The sequence below is a fragment of the Erpetoichthys calabaricus genome, chromosome 2, assembly GCF_900747795.2.
Source record: "Erpetoichthys calabaricus chromosome 2, fErpCal1.3, whole genome shotgun sequence".
Classification (NCBI taxonomy): domain Eukaryota; kingdom Metazoa; phylum Chordata; class Cladistia; order Polypteriformes; family Polypteridae; genus Erpetoichthys; species Erpetoichthys calabaricus.
Genome location: NC_041395.2, coordinates 287970724 through 287996765, shown reverse-complemented (window position 1 = coordinate 287996765; position 26042 = coordinate 287970724). Strand labels below are relative to the sequence as shown.

The following is a 26042-nucleotide window of genomic DNA, read 5'->3' as shown; positions in this document are numbered from 1 at the left end:
TAGTTTAACTTATTACACACAGTATATAAATGTAATGAATTATTATTGACATTTACAGGCTGCACATTTTTGCAGACCATGTAATGACTGAATATGCACAGATAAGGACAGATGAAGAGAAATAATATGGTGACTATGTACAAGGTCCACTCCCTCAATGGTCTGTCCATGGTAGACCCCTTAAGTGAGCTTAGCAAGTGTTTAAACTGACCAAGGCATGCTGTGCTGTACGTAGAGGCTGAAGTGGCTTGTTAAACTGTACCAGCTACTACCTGTTCTGCTTTGCAAACTGGAGCGCAGCAGCACATCGTGAACTGACTGGCAAGGGGACACCTTATTTCTCCACAATGTTGCATGTATTTTACCACTAAGTCCCCCAACCTCCCCACCTTTCTTTGAAGTTTATGTATATAAGAGCAATCTACAGTCCAATCTGGCTTGAATTTGTACATATTTATACGCATTGTGAGGCGTAAGAAGAAGCCAACAAAATAGGAATTATTCTATGTGCGCAAGGAGTTCACTTGCTAACCACTTTTCTTCATCCACTTTCATTTTCTATGCAGCATGCCACCTCATCTCTTTTTCTTATGCAGGGCAGTTACCCTTTTATCACTTGCTGCCAGCCCTGTTTCTCGGTGCGAGTGCAGCCACAGCTTGTACACTGGCACTCATCTGAGTTCATTTGCTTGAACTGTACACCCCATTTATCCACACAGTTACAAATGAGGCAAAAAAGGATAAAGAATTTCCAAGTTTTTACAACTTTATTGGCAATAAATATTAGCAAATAAAAAAAGCAAGTGTTGGCTATTTTTTTTTCCTATAACATCACTAAGAATCAATTAAATCAAAGCATTTTTGAGATTTTGGGGTGTTTCATTTTTTAATAGTAGCGAGGTGTTTACCCCTAACTATTGATGTATCAAAATATCCCTTCTTAGCAGATATCTACTAACTTTGATGTACCATCCTGACAAAATTATTTTTTTTAATTGAATAGGAAATGGTGTTTTTGTTGATGAGTGAGGGAATGAGTCAGTCAACCTCACCTTTTGTGTATGGGTATATCCTGTCAAGCCTGGGTCGCAGAAGATGAGACCAGGTTTCCAAAGAAAAATAACTTTATTGCTGAGCAGGCAGGAACAGTCTCAAGGCTTTATTCAAGAAAAAGAGCTTTTCTTTAGCACACAAGTATGCAAGTTACACGAAGCGACTCATCGAGCAGGTTCAGCAGCTCAGAAGTGGACGCAGCCTGGAGGATAGAGGACAGGAGAGTGAGCAATTGGGCTGGTCAGGGCTCGGTTTTTAAATATTCTAAACACTGTGTGGTAAGCATGTTACTTGGTAAGCCTGCAAACCTGCAGCTGATTCAGTTAAGAGTGTACTTGTTTTCCACTGAATACTGTTTAAGAGGGAGTTTTACAAAGGGCAGATGTGATTCTTTGCCTCTGATTTACTGTTTAACAGAGAGTCAGTGTGCAGCTAACAGAGTGTCAGGGTGCAGTTGCCGGCATTATGCAGTAGGAATACACAGCAGACCAGCTACCAAGCTGTCTATGCACAACTGCCACCACCATCAGCGACAGCAAATCAGTGGCATCACCAATCACAAGTATAAATATACTGTATACTTACTTATATTTACAAAACAGACAAGTTATTTGACTTAGATAGAGTCCTGATGGTTTAAAGTCCAACATCCTAGCCTGTAGCTCATTCTGCCAGCGTTACAAGTAACACCCTTGTCAAACTGCATAGGCCACTTAGAGCCTGGTGTGATCTGAAAGTAAGCAGGAATAACTGGCAGATGAATGAAACGAAAGAGTTAATTTACATGGAGTCGAGTCTTTTGGTGAGCTGGCCCCATAGCTTTTTTTCTCCAAAATGCTGTAGATCCCATGGAGACGGCTGAAGAGGAACACCACTTTTAGTAATATGAAGGCTGATATTGTTCCTGAGACAGACTGAAAAATGAGATTCTTTGCAGGGCTACAAATCAAAAAAGCAGGTTGGAGTTTTTAAACCTTGAGCAGAAAAGAGCCATTTCCAAACTCCTTATGCTGGTTAAAAAAAAATCTGAAATGTACATTAGATGATACATTGCCTTGAATAAGGACTTCTTCTTAACAAACAGTGATACTAATCTTTCAGATGTCTGCCTTTACTTGTGCTCTTTCATCCATTCATTATTGAGTCAAATTTGTCCAGTTCAGGATCATAGGAACCAGAGCAGCACTGTGTACAGGGCATGAACCAGTCGAGACAGGGTGCCAACTCATCATGGGGCACATAGGCTCATACAGGGCCAAACAGAGTTATCAATTAAGCTGGCAAGAATTTCTTCAGAATTTGTGAGGGAGGAAAACTGGAATACCTGAGGAGAAACCTACTGAGGCATGAAGAGGAAGGACAAATTTCACACATACAGCAAATGGTTCTGGGATTCAAACCCAGAACTCCGGAGGTTTTTTAGGCAGCAGCCCAAACCACTGCCCCATGCACTTGTAGTCTCCAGATAAATATTTAAAAGTAGCAGACATAAATGCAAACCACTGCAACAGCAGTGCCTAGTTGCCAACTACATAACAAGGTTTTCAATCCAATCACGGCCTGAATGTGTGAAACAGCAAGTTAGTGGGCCTGATGTGAATAGGCATGAAAGTGACTGTACCCTACAACAGATCCGTGTGCCACCTAGAGTTGGTTTCTGCCATGTATTGTGCCTGTTACTGATTAAATATTTAGGCTCACTGTCCAAACACATCCTTGAGATATGGGAGGAAACTTGGAATACCCATTTATACTTCTATTATCAAGCCCACATAATACAGTTCAGGGTCACAGGGAGTAACCCAAATGTTTAAAAAGAAATAAAACACGTTTGAGTTAAACTTGTTTAGCCATGAGCAGGGGAGACTGTGTCCAGACATAATCTAGGTCTCCAAAATTGTCAACGGCTTTGATAAAGTATTGAATCATGTATTTGAGGTCATCAATGGAAAGTAAGGGGAAGAGCATTTAAAATGGAAGCCAGGAAGCAGTTCTTTAGATTAGAATAGATTAGATTAGATAAACTTTATTAATCCCAAGGGGAAATTTAGATGCATACAGCAGTGGAAACACAGGACAAATAATGCAGTCAACAGATACATACATACATACAGTACATACATACATAAATACATACATACAGTACATACATAAATGTATATTGTGCAGAAAAAGCAAAACAAACTTAAAGTATTTAGTCTGGGACATCAGGAGAAAACATTGAATAGACAATAGCAGCAAGCAAAAAACACCCCAGAAGCGTTTCACAGCACATCATGGAGGAATGAGCCTGTGGCTAAAAGTTCTCCAAGACAGTGCCTATATTTCATAATTGCACCCAATTTTATCACAATTCTAATTTCCACAACAGCTCCCAGTGTGTATTTCTGTGGAATGCACTTGCTGGTGTTATACTGGAAGTCCGTTGCACAGAGGGTGAACATGAAGGGAGTAAATAACAGTCCCCTGAAGTGCCCCAGTGTCCCATATCACCACCATTTCTGACACACAGTCCCTCATCCTCACAAACTGCTTGGTCAGGTAGTCCATGATCTAGGAGATTGTGGGAATATGTAACAAACTACTAAGACATGGAGCTAAAGAAGAAACCTTGATAACCTTTAAGAAGTGACTGAATTTGGCATTAGGACATCTTAGCTGTAGTACTAGGGTGTTGTACCGTGTTAGCCATTATGAATGTAGAGAAAAGCCAAGCAAAATGACACCTTTTATTGGCTAACTAAAAAGATTACAATATGCAAGCTTTCGAGGCAACTCAGGCCCCTTCTTCAGGCAAGATGTAATCTTAGCTATTAGCTAAACAAGCAAGCTTGATAGATTAAATGCACTCCTCTCGTGTGTCAAATGTGTGTCAGATTTATTACATTCTATGTTCTTATGTACACCAGTACTAAAACATTACTTTGCTTTTAGAATAGAATACTGCTAGGAATTCTGGATTTCCTTCAACAAAATATTTGATCTTTTCAGTGGATTGTCATAAGAAATATTTAGATTAATTTGTTTTCTGCATGGGGGCTCCAGTTTCCTCTTGCATTCCAAGGAGGCATTGGTCTGGTTGACTAGTAACTCTAAGTCAGCCTCATATGGCTGAATGTGAGTGGGAAGTTTTGCATGTGTGCCCCCTCAAATCCAGTGGCATCCCATCCATGTTTGGTCCTATCCTGTTTCCAGCATTGCCCAGACACATTCAGGAACAGGATTAAGGAGTTTGACTAGTGAGGGAATGAATGACTGAACAACAGAAATATGGCAAATATTAGGACAGCCTTGTAAGTAGTAGTAGTACTGCTATATGTACAAAGTACAGTGACATTCTTGTATGTCTGACCAACACAGAACACTTCGTCACTCGCCAGCACCATGTTAAACAAGAATACATTAAAATCCATCCATCCATCCATTATCCAACCCGCTATATCCTAACTACAAGGTTACGGGTGTCTGCTGGAGCCAATCCCAGTCAACACAGGGCTCAAGGCAGGAAACAAACCCCGGGCAGGGCACCAGCCCAACGCAATACATTAAAATACATAATTTTATTGTAATTAATGGATAACTACTAAGCATAGGAAACTGGAAATAATCTCGTCATCACAGCCCCTAAAGTAGGAAAATATCAAATAAAATGACTAATGCAAAGCAAAAACAAACAAGAACTGTAATAAATAACTGCAAGCATTAGAGTCGGGTCCACAAATAAACAGGCCTCAGGAGTTAAATAAAATCCTGCTTCACTATAATGATAATGTACTGCTAAACCGATGATGTTAAAGCGAGTAGAGCAGGGCCGTGAGCAATCTCTCGACGCTGATGTCCTCCTTTAAAGTTCTCTCCTCTTGCCCTAAACTCCTGCCCAATGTTTCGCCTAATTACATGCATAAAATTAACAGACTACATGGAAAGAGGTCAAGAAGAAAGGTGAGCTACTGACAAACAGGATATTTCATACCTAGATACACCATATAGTAAGAAGTGCTAGCTGTAAAACTGACAGAGCCGCAAAGATCACTCAGTTGGCTAATGGAGGTCTCCTTTAGCTGAGTAGATGAAATGGCGACTTTTAATCCCAACCTCCTTCTTCATGTCTCATCCCTGCTATCTCAGAGAGGATGACTAGAAAAAAAAAAGTAGAAGCATTACTTTGAGCAAATACCTCACTGATGACAGTCCAACAATTTTCAAATCTGGAATCCCCCTCTCTATGAGTGGTGACTGCTTGAGATGGCCATCTTAGTTGGCACAGGCACCTCTTACAGTGTAATGGGCCTTCTGTGTGACAAACTCGGCTCCCTCCCAATTTCCAATTGGCCAATTAATTATCCAGCTGTCAGGTGATGCTGTTTAGTCTTCATTAGAAAATACATACATGGCCTCCTCCCAACAGCTTGTATAATTGTGAGCTCGTATCACTTTTCCCTGTCTCTGAGTTTATTTTTCTTTTCGTTTTCTATATTGTTGGCCTTATCCCTTCATCCTCATCTTGTCCTCTTTGTTGCTGATTTTGATTCTTTTTGCCTTTTGTCTTTTGCTCACTAAGTATGTTTCCATTTCACCTGGTGAAAGACTGACCATGTCACCTTAACCTACAATTCTATGTCTCACAACTTCAATCCATATTTAAAAAAATAGTGAATTATTAGTTAAGTAGTGAAACTTACCTCCCTACTCTGGTCAAAGGTGTTCACTGTCATTTATATGTGGTAATAAAGCCCTGTGATGAGTTATTGACATCAGCTTTAGCTGTTGTGACATGGCAGGCCCATATAGTCACCTGTTACTTGGTCAAATGAATCATTAATATGTCTCTCTTCATTATGGTATGCCGCATTGTGACAAACAAATATAATGTGTCAAATTCTAAAAGTGTCTTATTGAAAGCTTATCCACAGCTATTGAATGTGGACAGATTCCACCATTAATATTTGAGTTAACAGTATAGAATTGGGGGTCCTTGCCTATGTAATAGTCAGTTAGTACTATTTAGCAATACCTTAACAAAAGATTTAGTTGATCTAATTGAGCATGATGAGTGCTATGGAAAAATAAGTTGAATTGAATTGAAGGACGGCATCTTGTTGTTGAGCTGGTTCCCGCTCCAGATTATTATTGCTTATGTCATTTGTCTTTTGCTATTTCCTGTGCTATCCGCAATGTCAAACCAAAATCTTGTCACTACCTGTTTGTGTAGAAGTACACCATTTAAAATTGTATTTCAAGTTAAGCCAAGGTTTCCCTTATTCATTCTGTTGCTGTCTTTCTGGTGATTGATTTTCTATTTGAACTTCTGCAGTTCTTATTGACTTCAGCCTTTAGACTGCTATTTGTTTTTCTTAACTGACCCTGCTTATCTGACTAATGATCTGTGTAGCATTCTTCTATCAGGTCCATGTATACCGTGAAAGGTAGAAAGCCCCTCTTATGTGGTCATGTGTGTAATATAGTGAGACAGGTATGGTATGATGTACCAGAAACTGCTGCCCTCCTACACACTATACATAATTCACTCCAATACTCTCTAACAACCAATAGCCTCTGAGATTTACAGAGGCTGGTGTGTTAAACAAAACACATCAAGTAAGTGACAGTTCTGTGGAGATTATGCCTTGTTAATGAGAGAGGTCGGAGGAGAATGACCAGAGTCCTTCAAGCTAATGTCCACAAATAACAACTCTATATACTGTATATGTGCAGTGCAAAGGGGCATCCCTGGATACACATTTCCAACCCTAAAGATGCTGGGCTACATTAGTAGAAGACCACAGTGAGCTAAGAACAGCAGGATGTGGCTACCATGGACACATGATCACCAAAACTAGAAGATTGGATAGATGTTGCTTTCTTACAAGAATTTTGATTTCTGTGGTGACATGAATATAGCAGAGTCAAAATTTGGCTTAGACAGACATGAATCTATGGATCCAACCTGCTTTTTGTGAACAGTACAGGCTTGTGATCATATTTAATGGACTGGGCGACTTAGTACCTTCTAAACTTTAGTTGAATTGTACTGTATTCCTAAGCCTTGCTGCTGACAACCTGCATTAATTTGTGGCCACAGTCCAAGCGGTTTTTTAAATGGATGTGCCATGTCACAAAGCAGTCACCATCTCATGTTGGTTCCACAGACATGACAGTGATTTGACTTTACTCCAATGGCCTACACATTCCTCAGATTTCAATCCAATTGAGCACCTTGAGGAATGAGGTTGAGTGGAAGTTTTCCACATGATGTGCAATACTTGGTGGTTGAAGTGGAAAAAAAAGAATAGATGTTAATCGCTACTCCTTGTGTTTTGGTGTCTTCGCCTAATGGAGGAGAGGGTTGATGGTCCCCCCTTGTAAATATGGAGATGGATCAATTTTAGGCATGGAGAAGGGTAGTGGAGAGTGAGATCCCCCCTATATGGTCACAGGAGATCACTGCCAGTTAAGATTGACATTATAGTACCGAGAGTATGACATTACAGTAGGTTGTGAGAGGTGCTGGTACTCAGTACTGGTGAGTACTGGCTGACTTCAAACACTGGTGGTTTACATGGAAAAACTCCAAACAGCAAAATGTAGAAATGCCAGTATGGAGTAATGATGAGTCCTGACCCGCTTCTGGCGCTGGTGGTACTATTGAGTCAGCAGGGATCAGAATCCCTAAGGAGTGTTTCCTGCACCTTGAAATGTTTGTGACTTGAAGAATTAGGGCCATCCTGGAGGAAAAAGCATGTCATAACCAGTGGTGGATAGGTAGACCTCATAAAATAGCCAACACGTTTATGTTCTAGCTGTAATATATGTGTGCTAACTGGATACGGTACATCCATTCATTTACTGGATCCACTTAAGCATTTGAGAATAGTCAGTCATGTAAGAAGCTGGACTGGGCTGTCACATTATTAACATAACAGAATGTACATTAGAGGCAGGAGATTTATAGTCTAGTAGTGCTGTACAAGCTTTTTTAAGATGTATGACAATATAAATAAATTTAAAAAGCTTTTTGCTTGTTTCTGTCTGTTTTGGTAGCATGAAGCTACTACAAATGTTGCAAAACATTTTAATTTGTCATTGCCCAAGATGAAACCAAATTATAAGTAAAACATAAACTGATTTCATCACTTGATATTCGTTACAAAGCAAGTGTATTAGCTTGGCTGCTAAATAATAGTCTAATTTTATATCTTATCAGCTTTCTTCTGCTTTTAATGTATCACATACAGTATGTAAGTGCTTTATGTCGTGTACACAAAGTATGAAACATTTCAGCCTTTGTGTAACAGTTATGTGTACAAAGGCATTCATGAACACATATAGATTTCACAATTTAATATACCTGACAGCAAATATAGCATGGGCACCTGTTTTAAAGGATGAAAGGAACAAGGGTTCAAGGGTTGGGGCAACTCCTTGGTGATCCCGTTTAATGGAGAACAAAAAGAAAGAAACTGAATGTTGTGGTAAATCAGCCCAGACACCAACAGAGACCAAGACACGCAAGTGAAAAACACACGCTTTTATTTATAGTCCTTGCCCTTCAACACACAAATCACCACAAACAGGCTCAGTCCCTTCTCTCTCTTTCTTTTCTTTCTTCCTTTTCTCTCTTCTGTCACCTCTACTCCTCCTTTCGTGAGCTCTGTCCTCCACCTCCCGACTCCGGCTCTCCGAATGTAGTAAGGGGCCCCTTTTATGTTGCGCCCAGGTGTTCCCTGATGATCTTCCTGCAGCACTTCCTGGTGTGGCGGAAGTGCTGCATGGACACCCGGAAGCACTCCAGGTGCGCCCGGATTCTCTTCCAGCAGCACTTCCTAGTGTGGTGGAAGTGCTGCATTCCAGGGCTCCAGAATTGTCCAGGCGCCTCCTGGTGGTGGCCATGAGCCCCAACAGGGTTGAGCTTTCAAGCTCCAATCCCGTGGCCTGTGGCAAACCAGGAGGCTGCTCTCTCATGTCCCAGGGGAGGTATTGTCTCTCTCCCAGTCCTTCCATCCTCCAGACGTCCTGGCTGGGAAAGAGCCCCAGCCGTCCGCCACATTGTAAACAAAGGGACTCTACAGTTGCCTTGCCTCTGGCTACAGCACCGGAGCTCTGTTCCTGTCTGGTTCGGGTTCAACAGTGAACAATTCATGTGCGTGTCACATGTCGTCCTGACTTTTCCCCTCAGAATTGCAGATGACACAGAGGAGATGTGACAGTCCAGGTGAGCTCTACACTCCTTTGTCGCTACTGGGAGCCTCTTCAACTGTCGATAGTCATTAACTGAGATGAGCCGGGGAAATGAGGACACAAATATCCAGCAGGTGGTTGGTGCTAAATGTGTCAAGTGCTTTTTATTTAAAACCAAAGAAACAAGCAATGTTCCAAAAAGAGCAATTAGTGCAGTGCATCAAATTATTCTTCTAATAAATGAATAATCCACAAAAAATACAGTATCCGTGTGGAGGTTAAAATATCCAAGAAATAAACAAATCCAGTAAAATGAGGTTCTTCCATATAAATATGAGCTCCAGTGCTTCCTTCTAAAACTGATGTCTCCTCTGCTTTCCCTGAACAGGATCTTGCAGCAGTGGAGGTGCCCAACCGACAGGTGCAGTCAACCCTATAATCCTGGGTCAGGTCCTCTTTGCCAGGCTTTCAGCATCCATGGGGTTCCATACCAATCCGCACACACTTCAGTCCTTTGGCATTTCTGGGAGACACTGCTTAAAGGGGCTGCTCCTACACACCCAGCATCACTCCTTTTTTAGACACAGGCTCCTCTCCCTGAGGCTTGCCCCCAACTGCCTTCCTCCATTCCGCTTTGCATGGGCTCTCTTTATTTCTCTGTTCTTTTTTTCTTTTAACCTCCATTTTTTCTGTTCTTGTTTCTTCTCTGTTTTGTTCTCCTTCTTTTCCTTTTTTTATTTCTCTCTTCCTCTGCCATGCAGGCTCCTTTATACTGCCTGATTGGGTGCAGATGTGACCCTCCACCCACTCTAAGGTGTGAATGAGGCACCTGGCTGATCCACCTGCAGTCGCACGTGAGTGCCTGATCTGCCAAGCACCACAATCAACCCCAGAGCAGTGCTGTCATGCGTTCACATGCTCCCATTCTGAGCCTGTATGTTCTCAAGATGCAATTATTTATTTACAAACCTGCTCTGCACCATGGGCCACTTCTCACAGGAGGTAGTTAGCAATAATGACCCCTTTTGTCCTCTCAGGGAGGAATCACTTATCTCAGAGGTGACCCCAAAGTGCACATGCATGAAACTGTACACAAAGTAGTTATGTTTGCCTGTGTCTGCATACTATATCTAAATTTACACGCTCCACTGTATTCACATTATCTCTTCACTCCTAACTGTAACTTCATTAGAGGACAATGTAACTTGGTAACAACTAGGAGAAAACAGGGTATCACAGTATGTATATGGACAGAGTATGTATGTCAGCCAGAACCTGGCAAAGATGGATATTCCTGTTATCCCATCTCGTCCTGTCTATTCGGCACCACAGCTCTTAAGGTGGTGATTGATGACCAGTTGTTCTTCAAAGACAATGTTGCTATGGTCTCTATGTCTTGCAGATTCAGTCTGTACAATATATGCAAGATCAGACTGTATATAACAGAGCAAGGAGCACAAATTCTGGTCCAGGCTTTGGTCTTGTCATGAGCACCAGCATGTGTTGCCAAGCCCCTGCAGATGATTTAAAATGCAGTGGCACAGTTAAGGTTAGCACATGTCACTCCTACACTTACTTCCTGTTTTGGCACGTATTAAGTTCAAATCCTTGATGCTTGCCTACAGAGTACACAATGGATCAGCACCTACATATATGGAGACACTTGTGAGGTCCTATGCTCCTTTTCAGCCACTCTGCTAATGAATGACACCTGGCGATGCCACCTCTGCGTGGTATCAAAACTCAGTTCAGACTCTTTTCATGTGTATCTCCTGGCTGGTGGAACGAGTTGAAATGCTGGCTGTAAGAAGCATTTGAGGACTCTCTTGTGTGGTGAATTTATGTCTAACTGATTAGGTTTTTGCATCCTATAATAGAAACTACAGTAGCTTGCATTTTGTTCCTAGCTGTTCCCTTGTGATGATCAATTTTGTAACCTTGTCCTGTAATACTTGTTCCCAACAGCCCCACAGATTGAAGTTTACTTGATTATGGTGACTTCTTTTGTAAGTTGCTTTGGATAAAAGCATCTGTTAATTAATTTAAATTGCTGAGATTAGGAGTTACAAAGATAGATAGATAGATAGATAGATAGATAGATAGATAGATAGATAGATAGATAGATAGATAGATAGATAGATAGATAGATAGATAGATAGATAGATAGATAGATAGATAGATAGATAGATAGATAAGAAAGGCACTAGTTAACTGATTGATGGATACCTGCTGAAGGATGCCCAGACCTGCTGGACCACTGAGTCCCTGCATTACAAAGAGTGGGTTCAGAAAATGAATTAATGAATAAATGAACGAATTAAGGAATGGAAAGTCCCCTCAAGTAAAGCAATGAAAATGAGCCCTACCTCTGCCTAGGTGTTAATATAGGACGCATGTCTTCTAAAATTGGTTCTGAAATGCAGTTTCTGACAAATATATGGAGCAGCTGATGCTGAAGGACCCCCTTTTCAGTTAGTTCTTTACAACTTATTATTTCTCTCACAACTCCAGCCTCCCAGACTTGAGTCCCGACTGGGGTTATACTTGTGTGGCAAAGATATAAGAAAAGCACTAATTAACTGATTTATATTTATATATTGTCACACATGTCCAAGTTTGAGGCAGCCAAAGGGCCTGAGTGATTGTAATGCCACAATAGACCAGGGGGTGGTGAGGTGTGCTGACTGTCTTTTTCAGTTCCTTGCAGACCATTCTGGTGAAATGGACCTCAATGATGTCACTTCTGGCCCAGATGAAATCACTTCCAATAACCCAACACCAAACCCTCCCCTCCAACATCCCCCAACGACGATAACACCATGTCCGGTATCGGGCCATGTGATGATGTCACTTCTGGTCCCCGGCAATGGCTCTTCCGGTTACGCCCGCATGATGGTGTCACTTCTAGTGCTGGCCCTCATGATGATGTCACTTCCTGTATGGGTCCTTAACGCCGCTGTCTTTCTTGCACCTAATCAGTTCTGTCTTGGACACAAACGAGTGAACATCTTTGTTCAACTAAACAATGTATTTTGAACCCGTGGAATAATATACAGGTGCCTATCCCAAATCTATATGATGTCTGTGTCTTATCTTTATCACAAGATATTGTGGAAAGAATACACTTTGACACAGAAAAAGGTTTAGGGAAGATTCCCGTATACTTGAAGTATGGCTGCAAAATAGGCAAAACAAAAAAATAAATGCAAGGTTTTTTCAGATATGAGTCCAAAACAGAACTGATTGACAGAAGGAATATGGTGGTTTTTAAAGTCAGGCAGGGGAAATTACGTCATCTGACCCGGGACCAGAAGCAACGTCATCGAGTCCAGGCGGGATTTCCCATGTTTGGCCTGCAGGGACAAAAGAGAAAGGATTAATGCACTCTGCCATCCCCTGGTTTGGCATGGGACTGCCTTCTTTGGAGCCCTTTAGCTATCTCCCAGGCGCTCGTGTATGACAATATGTGTATATTGTACATACATAGACAGAGTATATGGACATAGAAATCTACAAAATGGAGACCCAGGGGGAATACTTTAACAAAAATGTTAACAAATAAACACAGTCCTCTCTCTCATTTGTGTGTGCAGTGCTTTTCTGTTGTTTCACAAGTACGTACAAACAAGGTATCACATAACCTTTATAAATGTATACTGCTCAAGTAATTAAATGACTTTATTATTATTATAATATACAAATCACAAATACCCATAATGAGTACTCTAGTTAGGCAATGATCTATTACACCAAAATGTGTCATTGTTTAACAAAATCAGCTGAATATATTCAGAAAATTATTCGTTGTTAGTTTTCTGACCTTTTCACCTCTTGGCATATACAGATGAAGTTGCCTTCTGTCTGCAGTTTTAGCTGTACATTTAATTACATTCCCTTTTCTACATTCATACTACACAGTCTAGAGAAAAAACTGTTAAAATTGGGAAATTTCAGTAGTGTGCAGTTTTTATATCAAAAGCACAAATTACAGTATTGCACATTACTAAAACATACGCAACCAATCTGATTTTTATGTAGTCTAAAATATATAGTTTTCAAATCAAATTAAATCAAATGTTATTTGTCACATACGATTATACACATAGTGCAAATTGTACTGAAATGCTTGGTTACAGAAGATCAAGAAAAAATACAATATAAATATAAAAAAAAACACCCACACATAAACCCTACTGGCTGGAATAAGAGAGCTGCCGCTGTGGATCACAGTCTTGGAGGCAGCAGTACGATGGTCAGATCTGCTCAGTTGTACTGCAGGTTTTCATTTGAAGGCACTGACATTTGAACAGAGGGGGTCCAGCTTGCTGTGTCCATGGTTGAAACATGCTAACATTTCCTTAAATATTTGGAGGAAGCCGTCCGTCTTGCTTCAAAGTTAGTTTTAAATGATGTCAAGCAATGTGTTTCACTGTGGTGAATGATACTAGAAGGTGGACAGCGTAAAGAGGAAATCACACGTGTATGCTACTACATCAGCTGGTAGTTTCTTGGGTATAAATCTCGAACTTTATTCAGTGCTGTATATTGTCTTTATAGATAATGTATGTACTAACCTATTGAGAGCAATGCACTTTCAAGGAAGTTAATACTCCATTTTTCAGTAAAATAGTAGATACAAGAAAGTCAGGTAGAAAATACAAATAACAGTGCTAAAGAATAAATTAAAGGGAAATAAAGAATTGGGGCAAAAGAAAAACAACAAAAAGAGATTGTGGTGACTTCTTCAGTCAGTTTTTCTGCTGCGTTGATGTCGCTCATACAGATGCTGGTTCCAGAATGAATGATGACTTACAGAATATACTGAGTGTGGCTGAAGGGGTGGGACTTCGGGGTTGGAAGCAGAAGTGACATCACCAACCCTGATGGATGTTCTCATTTCTAAGGGCAAAAGGGCAGAAAGCATTGCAGACTACGCCAGCTTGCACTTGCATTTTGCAGCAGAATCCTGAAGACTGCTCTATGCAAACATGTCTGACAACAGGAACACCTGATCCACAATGCAGTTGGGCTACGCATTCAGGCAAAGTCTAAACATTAACACAGACACAGTAAGAGATCACAGAGAAAAGCCACAAAGCGAATTGCTATCAAGGGTTGTGCAACGGTAACATGGATAATGTCTAACAATCTTGGGTGTCTGACAGTTTAAAACAAAGATAAGCAACAACAACAACATACTGTATAGTCCTGGCATTTCAAATCTAACAGCTTTGTAAATCAGTATTAAATATATGAAGGTAATTAGGTGTCTGTAAGCCTACAGTGCAGTTGAATCACCTGAGAAGTAATTCGATCTTTTTGATTGTTCAAGTCCAGACTCTGACTAAAGAATTTTCATCCTGCTTTAAGGTGATAATGGAATGAGCAGGAAGGCCATAGAAGAGGAATCAGCAACATTCCAACTGAGAAGACATGATGGAGTGTTTGGGCATTGGAAGAGAAGTTTATTATAGGCTACTGAAAGCAGTTTTGATTTTAGCACACTGTTGTCAAACATGACTCCCAGGCTGGTCACAGTAGATGATGCAATCAAGTGAGAAGAAGTCGACTTCTTTGGCTGATCTCGAGATCCAGCAAGAAAAGGCAGACCTTTGTTCATTTTTACCTGCTGGAAGGTAATAGGTATAGTCATGTGGAAAAGTAAGTACAGCCCATGCTAATTTTCTTTTTCAACATATTTGAACAGGCAAACAATAGATCTTCATACAAACACTGCCTACTGATAAGTGAGATACTTTAATGAAAACACAAGGAAATTTTGCCTTTTCAATTATTTATTCAATAAATAAATCGGTAAGCCTACTGTGGAAAATTAAGTACATTCTTGGCCTCAGAAGCTGGTATTGCCCACTTTAGCAGAACTGACTTGTCTCTGACATTGACTCTCTACCTCTTTATCATACAAAATTCCTTCAGCTGCAAAATGTTTTGTAGGTTTTCTTGCATGTCCAGTCCATTTCAAATCCCTTAATAACATTTCACTGGGATTCAAATCAGGGCTTTGATTGGTCCGCTCCATAACCTTCCATTTCTTATCCCTTTTAAGCCTTTCCTTGGGGGATTTGCTAGTGTGCTGTAAGATCATTATTATGTTGAAAAATTCATTTCCAGTTTATCTTCAACATTCGGCAGATGGCCTCACATTCTTTTCACTTACACTTTGATATGATGCAGAATTCATAGTTGACTTGATGACTGCAAGACCTGATCCAGCAAAGCAACCCCAAACCATTACATTTCCACCACAATGTCGTCACAACTGGTGTAAGGTTTTTCTTCTGAAATGCGGTCTTCAGTTTGCACCAAACATGTCTACTGTTACTGTGGCCAAACAATTCTTTCTTTGATTAACCTGTCCAAAGCACATTGCTCCAGGAGGCCTGGTCTTTGCCCAGATGTTCAGTGGCAAACTGTAGTCTTGCTCTGATGCTCTTTTAGGTCAGCAAAGGCTTTTCCCTGGCACACCTCACATGCAGGTCGAATGTGTGCAAACTCTTTGTGAATGTAGATGCATGCACTTTAACACCAATTTTTGTAAATGTTACCTTCACATCCCACGATGACATTTTGGTGTTCTTGAAGACTTCTGTTAGAATCAGACAGTCGTTTCTTAGGCTTAATTAGCTGGGCCAGCCAGTCCTGCACAACTTAGCAGTTATTTGAAATTGATTTTCCTTACACTGGAATAATAATTTAGCAATCTTTTCAAATCCCTTGCCATACTCATAGGTATACACAACCTTCTTTTTGAGGGTTGTAGAAAGCTCAATTGATCTTGACATGATGACACCACACACGTCAATTAAAGGGAACACCAGACTTTTGATATCTGTATTTTAGAGACGACAAGGTCCGCCTGCATTCTCCCTAAGGAGGTTCACATCATTGGTACCTAATCTGGAACACATGATTCTAATTTTGTGGACTGATAAGGTGGTGATAAATGCTGGGATTTACCTATTTTTCCCATGTAAAAAATCTGCATTTTTGCTAATTTAGGTTATGAGAACAAATGCAGAAAATCAATTATATGCGTTCTTTGTTCAAATATATCACCTTTATCTGTAGGCACTGTTTGCATGAAGATGTAGTGTTTGCCTGTTCAAAGATGTTGAAAAAGTCAACAATAGCCATGGGGTGTGCTTACATTTTCACTTGACTGTGTCTATGCAATGGGGTCATTGAGTAAGTTTGTGATCATTACACATTCATCAGTGGTCGTCAGGCAGAGGTAACGATTTTTAAAATATGACTGACGAGTGAAGCTGTGCTGGTGAATTTTCTGAACCCAAGATGATAAGTCGATAATAAGCAGAACGATTCATGTGAGACGCCATAGAAGAGAGGGGACATTGACTTTGATTTGCCACCAAAAACAATGGAATGCATGTATTTATAGAGGAAGACACCTATCTGAGATGTCGAGCACAGCCTCCATGAATGAATTATTTGTCCTTGGCAAGAACGATGCACAAAAAGCAGGAAGGGCTTACTAATGAGAGAGAGTGAGAGAGAGAGAGAGGGGGGAACATAGTCAAACAGGGAAGGGTCTGCAGCCAGGAACACACTAACCAAGTTAAACAAATGACAATTTATAAACCAGTAGTCAAAGTCAAAATCACGTGCCAAATCCTGACTCCTGAAAGTCTTATTTTTTTACCTAGATAACAACACCAAACACTATTTTATCACAAATCCAATAACTAGAAAACTTGGGCTAATGCACCACCATTTTAAATACAATCATCACCATGATGTGTGGTTGCAATGGAGTGCTGTCGTTAATAGCATTATGGCCATGTCCCTGTGAAAAATAACAACATGGTAACGTAACCAACATAAGAATGAAAAATAATAGTGATGTTAAAACAAAAATATAAAAAAGTTCACAGAAATTAGTTTGTCACAGACCAAACCTCAGAATCAACCAAAATTATTTGATTACTCCAAAGTCCCTTGCACCTTCAAATGGGCCTTCACAGCTGTCTAAGGCATTAGAGTGCAGACCTTTAAACTGTACCCTTTATGAAGTTAAGATGAAGTGTTAAAGTAAACTTTAGGGATTGTTCCAAGCTCTTGTCTTCTAGTGGTCATGACCAGAGCTGTATACAAAGCCTGAAAAAAGGTTTTAAAATCATAAGCAGCAGGAGAGCTCGGGTACCTCTGTGATGCCTATTCACAAACACTAGATAGATATAAGCCATGGTTTTCTGCGGACAGGCTGCTGTGCCCAGCCTATTCAATTGTTTAGCTGCTGCACAAAACTGTTCCTTTCCTTTCCTCTCCTTTCTCTTAAGTTCCCTCTCTTCCTTCCCTTGAGGCTCTGTCTAAAGCAATCTTTCTCACTCCAGTTGCTGTATAACAATGCATCACAAAAGCTGCATCCCGCTGTGGCCAGTGAGTACAAGGAGCAGCTAGTGGAAAAAGCTGAGCTTTAATTTTTTTTTTTTTTTTACTTTAAGTTATGCAAGCAATTTCATTAAATCAATTTTTATTTTACCAGGTCATTGTTTTCTTCGGCCCATGCCAGGAGTTTCATTATAACTGCCAAAGAAGATGCCTGTGATTTTTAATGGCCTGACTCTTTTAGGTCCTTCATTAATTGTATCAGGTGTATATACTGTAATATTGGATTATATTCAGTCTGATCTGTTCACTTCAGAGAAATAAAGAAGTAATGATGAAAGCCAAAGGGATGACTCTCAAAAAACAGATGTTTCACCTTCACCCAAGTCAGAAATTCTTCTTGGGTCAAAAACATTTTAAATGAGCATCCTCAGATATTAGGAAACTTTCTGATGCCTAATTTTTATATGTTCTGTTGGCGTCAGTGAGCCCCAAGCCCCAACCTGAACACACTTGTACAATCCCAGGTTCAAATAATCAAAGGTTTTCATTTCAAATACCTCCAAATGTGACACAAGCACAATCAAATACAGGTGTTCCTCTCACAACATCTCTCTTTTCTCCCTTCCGCACTACTCTCCTCTGCTCAAGCGTTGCTCCACTACCTCCCAGCTTCGACTCGCTTGAATAAGGGAGTGTGGTCCCTTTTATTACAGACCCGGGAGTACTTCTGGTGCCAGGGCGACTGCCTGATGAAAGCACTTCCAGGTTGCATGGAAGTGCATAAGAGGGAGCTTGTCTCCCTACAGCATCCACTTGTGGCACCCAATGACCCCGGCTGGGATGCTCTGCCAGACTACATATCCAGCCATGCCCTGCTGGCTTCTTACTGTGCACCGACCTCCAGGGCTGCTGCCATCTAGTGTGCTGGTGGAATAAAAAACCTCCAGCAACTTCTTCTCTTTTTAATGGGCTGTCCTTCCAGGTCTGCTCCCTCTCCTGGCCGGGATGCCTGTCCAGCCCATGTGGCATCTACAGTTCCTAAATAAGACTACTGCTTTAAGTAACATTTATTCAGTATTCTACATGTGTGAAACTAAAGTTTCACTCTGATACTGCTGACCTTCTTTAACCTCATTAGCACTTTGCAACTTTCGTCATTCCAAAAGGCACTATATCAGATAAAGGTACATTGATTGATCATGTTCTGGTCTTAACCAGCCTCCTTTTCTGCTCATCACCTTGTTCATCTTTGCTGTTTAATATACCAATCACGCCCAGTTAGACTATCTAACAATCCAATACAAACATAACAATAAGTAGACTGAAATGCTGTTGTATTCCAAGGTTCAGTTAGGTACTTTTCAAGTGTCTGTGCATCATGACAACAGGAATGTAACAGCTTGTGTGATTCACACTCAAATGTTTGAGTTTAATCATATGCCCTTTGCACTGTATTTTGCTCCAAGCTGCTTTCAAACAATAATGCAGGCAACATTTAAGAACATTCTGGGTTTTGTGGCATATCAAGATGCCACAGTTGTCTATACATCTGATGTCATGACTCATGGAAAGTGTTCTGATGTTGTCTTCATTGCTGTTGCCCAGTACAGATTACTTGCAAATACTGAGAAATGTTGTTTCGTGAACCCCGTGGCAGTCAAATTTGTTGGTTTTCATCTCTGCACACAAAAATCTCTCTGAAGTAATGCCATTCAGCAAATTCTTCAGCAGGGTCGTGCCTCTGGGCTGGTTTTTTATCCCAGTAATGATTACCTCCTCACTGCAGGTTTAGCATCATTATTCTGCTACTAAAGCTAAGTTCTAGCAATTACTCAAGAAAGAGATATGTTGAGAGTGAGGGCTAGAATCCCATGAAGTGGTGTTTACACTAAAGCAGTGCCTCTACTCATTTTCGGATTTTAATCATCCAACCTTCATTAACTGCGTTTCTTCACCTACCCCTTTTAGTGATTCCCATATTCCCAGTGGCCCTGACATTCCAATCCCTAATCTCTGTATATATTTGGACATGACAGAGCTGGCATATGCAATAGTGTTGTACACATGTTATGCACCTCAACGACCACTCGGCACATATTATCCTGGTCCAACCACTGGGAATGCTCAAAACAGGCTATTGGTATTATTTCTTGAAGAACTCGTCACTTTTGATAAGCAGACGTGATTCACGGCCATTAATGAATATTCGCCATAGTGTCTGTGAAACATGAAGCCAAAACATGAAACTCAATTGCTGTTATTTGCCAATGTAGGAACATTAATTTACCATACTAATTTTCTAATCCGCACATGAGAAGGTATTGATAGAACATCCACAATCTTGGACAGAGTGTGTAGCGTGATGTCCGTATAAATATGGTGACCATCCGTCCCCGTTTTCCGGGGATAGTCCCCTTTTTCGGACAACTGTCCCCACTCAGAAACATGTTCCCGTTTTGTCCCCGGTTTAAGATTTCGTCCCCGGTTTCAGCTGGTTCACTTTTTTAAATGTATCTCATCACCACGATAATTTGAACTCGGCGCGCGTGCGCGGTGTTTTAACCGCATCCTGCAACTTTGGCGAGAAATCACGTGATAACCTTTCGCTTTGTACTCTGTAGTGTTTAGAGTCCCTACTCGTGATCTGTAGATTCTAGCCCCCACTCCCCCCCCCCCCCCCCCCCCCCCATGTCCCCAGATTGGCCCAAAAAATTCTGGTCACCTTAGTATAAATAGTGTCACTCTGTTGGCTAAATGAGCCGCAACTTCTGGAAAACCCAACACTAGCCCTTGACGCCCGTGTTCTGGTAAGAAGGAGACAAAAAAGCATTGGAGGACATCAAAAACAAGGTGTGAAAATGTATTACCTGGGTTAAAATTAAAATAAATGTCAGGATTAAATTCTAGGAATCAGTACAACTTAAAAGGAACAATAAGAAATGTAGGAAAATCTGAAAATGATCCCAGATCATAACAAGTTGTCCACCATCTTATGGCTCTGCTATCATTAATTATTTTACATCTCTGTTGCCTTATTTATATCTAGCAAAATGACCACATCACCCCCATCCTGGCATGATTACACTGGTCTCCAGTCGTTTAATGAATTATCTTCATACCTCTGTGATCAGTTTACAAATCTATACATCCTTTCAAGCACTTATGGTAAAGTATTAGATGTCAATGACCATTGGACATCTATTTTCTCACTATGCCAATAACTTGCTACACAACTCTCAAGCACTCCTTCAGCTCTGTGGTGCCCATTTTCTATGGAACTCCTTTCCTTGATCTATCTAGGAGGCTCTCCCAATTTTCATTTGAATACACTGCAATTCTCTTTTGCATTTTAGATCTACCATTTCTGTGTTTAATGCTTTATTTCTTTCCTCCGAACACCGATACAGTTCTCATCCAGATTGACGTCAGGATTTTGCAGGCTCTTCTGAGTGCCTCAGTGTTTCCTTGTCTTTCACCCCATGGTGTGTTTGAATGATCTTGTGATCTACTCTGTTGTCTTGTTTTAATATGTACTTTAATTTTGTGCCCGTTGAAAAGCACTTTGAGCTGGTGCTAAATGAAACAAAGATTTATTGATTTGGTAAAGGGCTATGATTTCTTTAACTTGTAAAATGCAGCTATGCATTCTGCAATATAAATGAAATAAATAAACATCTTATAATGATGTAGAAGTAAACAGGATTTCATGTAGGAGGCTTTTACTGGCAACCAAGATGTTTTTGTTGGGAGTTTTGTAACATGCAAATATTGGCCTAGAGAAAAAAAGCTTTCATCTTGCACAGCATCGTAGTGCTAACTCCACAGAAACGATTCCCCCTTTTCCAAGCAGAGCTTTAGACAGAGAAGGTAGCGTCCATGCCGCTTGATGCATTTCCCAACATTTCATGAAGGATAAACGGTCCACGTTGATTACTGGCTCTTTTTATCCGAGAATGTTGTGTGATTGACGTGCTTTATCAGACGGCTAACTGGCTAGAAAACTGTAAACAACTCAGTGGACGTTACAGTCCGAGTCTTAGGCTGCAAGTTTAAGGATTTTCAATGCCTACTTTCAGCCGCTTCTACCATTTAGGCAATTTAATCAGAGTGTCTTTGAATTGAGCAGGAGGAAAATTTCATTCCATAGGAAGGTTGCCTTTTTTAATTTGTTCAAGCCTTGCGACAGCCTCATTATATTCAGAAACTTGGATCAATCCAAATTAGCTTAATCTCTGGCAGGATCTGAAGAGACTTGCAAGACCTTAATTAAAATAACAGCTACATCTTTTTTTTATTTATTCAATGCAGAATAATTTATAAATGCTTACTATGCACCACCAGACTGTGGAGCAGCTGTAAATGCCAATGAAGACCAAGTTCTGAAGGAGAAGCTTGCCAAGTCTTCAGCAGACAATTTAAGCAGGCTTGTGTTTATAGGGTGTACTGTCATGACACCTCAAAAGGAACCAGAATCCTGAACAAAGTAGCAGTAGCTGTTACACTTGTTTCTTATAAAGAGAATGAAACACATCCACTGACAATAATAACACCTGTCTGCTTTGTAAGGACTCACTGAATAATAGCACTTCTAAATTTCAGCAGGGAACATCTCTCCTGTTTACTCATTCCAGTGTAGAATTAGAATTAAATAAATACCCTAATTTCTTAAACAGTGAGCTCTAGACCCAGATCACCTACCGACTTCAGACTCCATAAACTCCATCAGGCCATTAAAAGAAAATTTCACCCTTTTTGATATATGAGCTCATTATCGCACCTTCCGGAGCCGGCATCAATATCCAAAACCATTTTCATATCTGTTTCTTGCACTAAAGACTTACTAAGATAAGCTTAAGCTGTCTGTCCATTACCCATAAAAATGCTTTAACATTAAAATTCTTCTCATATATCTAAAAAAATACCTATGACTGCATCACTTGCTGTAAATAAAGTGGCATAATCTTTTTTGTCATAAATAGATCAATATATTTTCTTTTGTACTGCAGAATGCAATTAAATATCTAATGTAAGCTGGGTTACCTAGAAGTGATGAAGAAGCTTTTTATGTGTTGTCTTGAAGAGCAGTTTTCAAAAATGCTGCTTCATCCAACACGACAGCATGAAAGAGAAAAGCCAAGAAAACTTAGCAGATAAAGGATAGTTCTTTGTTTTTTCACATTTACCTTCCTGAAACTGCTTAATCAATTACAGCTTTGCAGGGGTCTGGGGCAAATCCCATTCGCATCAAGTGTAAGGCGCAATCTAACCCTGGACAGTCCAACTGTTTATTGCAGCGCACTTGCACACACCCACACAGCGTTGATACAGAATTGGCAGGTAACCTTGAACATAGTTATTTCGTGTGCAACAAGGCGTCCGACCCGACACAGATTGGAGGCACGTATAAAAATAAAAGACTTTTTATTTCTCTTCACCTGTGGGGCACGTCTTCCCCGTAATCCCCACAGGCACAACACAGTCCCAAACAACACACAACTGTAAATCACCACGCTCCTCTCTTCTACCACCACTCCTCCACAAGCTTCGTCCTCCTCCTCCTGACTCTGACCCTTGAGTGGTGGTTTCTGGCTCCTTTTATGGCCCACCTGCAAGTGCTCCAGGTGCTTGATCACCTGTTTCCGGTTGCATTCCCAGGTGGGACTGAAGATTCATCCAATTGGGCTCAAGAACCCATGCAGCGCCCCCTGGCAGCCACCCCGGATCCCAACAAGGCTGTGGAGAACTCCATCTCCCATGGAGCCCTGCAGCCAGGGAGGCTGCCACCAAGCGTCCTGGGGGAGGTATTGAGCAGCCCATGGTTGCTCCCCCGGAACATACATCAAATGGGTGTCCTGGCTGGGCATGGGACTCAGCTGTTCACCACATGTGATATAGGAGGGAATTTGGAGTACCCAGCAAAAAATCACACAGACACAGAGGAGAATGTGGCGCCTCCACACAGCTGGTGATCAGGTGCAGGATGCAAATCCAGATCTCTGGATGAGTGAGGCAGCAGCACAAACTACTGGGCAAATGTATTGCTAATATTTAATATCTCATGAAGTGCTAGGTTAGTTGATGTGTTACGTTATTTGTTTATTTATTTATTTGCTTTTTAAGTCAAATTTTTACTCAAAAATGCCTACATTACATAGTCTTAACCATTAGGGTGTATTAAAGCAAGCCATGGCCAACATTTAGATATCCACCTTAATAAAAGCATACATGTCTGTGTGTTTGTTCTGTTGCTAAATCTCTGTCATTCCAACAGATAGTGCATCACAAACATTAACAAATCCCATACCATATGGCATATAACAGAGACATAGGCATTGCATTTGTCGTACCAGTAGATGACGCATCACAAACATTTGTAATAATGCATTTTATTCTTCAAATGTTTGTGATGTGCCTTCTATTGGAATGACAAATGCAATGCATTTTAGTACTACATGCATGACAAAATACATTATAATAGATGGTGCTCAACAAACAATAGTGCTGAGCTCTACGTTGATTACTTAGATTTCAACCCATCTTAGACACGAAGCACAGCTAGTATATTTAAAATGCTGTAACTACTGAGCCCCAAACCCCAGACACAGTATTACCCAACAATTCCGGGTTCAAATAAAAGGTTTTTATTTGGTACCAACACTAATTAAATGCCAGCCAAATACACAAGTATACTCAGGTTCTTTTCCTCCTTCTGTCCTCGTGATGAATGTCGCTTCTTTTAAATTGGACCTGGGATTGCTTTGGGTCAGAGGAATCTGGGGTAGTCCTGTCCCAGCAGTGCCCTCTGGCGGCACCCAAAGAGGGTTGTACTTAAAGATGCCAAGTCTCATGCCACCATGCAGGTGTCTGAACTGGACTCAGGCTGGAGGAGGAGGAACACTGCCACCTGCCGTATGGGGGAATTAACTACTCACGCTCACTCAGTCCATTTATTATCCTTCGCTGTGTGCCGGGATGAAGAATGGAGTCATTCCAGCCAGGTCGAGTCTTAACTTCCATTGTCCTTCCACTATGGCTTCCCATCTGGGCAAAAAAAAAAAATGATACTCCATCCGGGCTGGGAGGCCTGTAAATCCTCTAAGGCACCTACAGTGCTAATGTCTGTCCATCTGACACATGAGATTACTCACAATCTAATGGGGCTAGAATGTTGATCTTGATTGAAAGCTTATGACCCAATATGTCCTGGAAATACAGAAAAAATGTAGGTAGTGGCAACCTGGTGGGCACTTTACTGGTGGGTAAAAATGTTTATTATAATTAAAGCACTGTCTCTGCAATTCCATGAATTGATCATCTTCCATGACATGGTACATGAATGTTCAAAATTCACAATGAAGTGTAAGTTCTTACCTTTGTAAATAATGGGCTGCAGATTTACTGCTGTGTATATCAAGCCTTTGGCAGCATTTTATTGTTATGACTGTAGGTCTGTGTGATTCTCTAGTTACAATAAAACTGTAACTCAAAAAGGTTGGAATTTCACTTCTAACTGCACATTTCTGGGTCACTTCAAATAATAGGACCCCGTAGACATATAGCTTTGTGTTTAAATGCAAGCCAGCCAAACTTGTCAGTGTTTCTCACCTCAAACTGTAACATTTCTATGGTGAAACTGGAAAAAATTAAATGTGAAAATATAATCTACCTATCTATGTATCTTATATACACTTGTCACATCTATCTATCTATTGTTAAACATGGTTCTCTGAAGATAACCCTCCTGGTTCATCCTTGGTAAGCAATACCATCATGGGACAGGAGGGGGCGCTGTCGCTAACAGTATCGTCTCATTCTGTTCCCACAGCACAGAGAAGACGCCCAATGATATGAGGGCATCTGACTCCGTCACCCCTTGTCGGGGGGACTACATACCCACAGAAGGTGGCATCTCATTGTGGACGGATGCTTGACACAGAGTACAGATACAGAGTTCCAATCCAGTCCCAAAAGGCATTATGAGACTGCTAAACACCCCTTGTTTGGTTTATATGTGCCATCATACACTATTTGAGTTATTTCAGATTATTTTTTTTTTTTTATTAAAGATGGTGACCCAGTTGGTGCCTCACCATTTATCTGGATCCAGTGTAATACTATACAGTATAGTTTCTACATCTGCCTATCAGCCTATTATATAGTGCATTTATCAATTTATTAGCTTGCAGGTCAGCGGCTGGATTGTACCTTTTTCTATACATAATGTCCATGTGTTGTAAGCATTTAGCACTTTTACTACTTTGATGAATGCTGAATGCAGAATGTGTCAAAAATGTTATAATTTGATTCCTTTTGTAAATTCCAGCATAATCCATCAAAGGGCCTCATAAGGCTTGCTTCTTTTAAATAGGCAATATACTGCATTTCATTGCCGTTAATCTTTCCGTGGCTGGCTGACGACTCTAAATCAAAATGAGAGACGG

The 26042-nt window shown here is 40.6% G+C and overlaps 1 protein-coding gene across 3 annotated transcripts in view; it reads left to right on the top strand.

Annotated features, from left to right (window-relative positions):
- Positions 1-26042, top strand: part of LOC114647156 (Kv channel-interacting protein 2-like) — a 676813-nt gene that overhangs the window by 5248 nt on the left and 645523 nt on the right. The gene's annotated exons all lie outside the window — the stretch shown is intronic.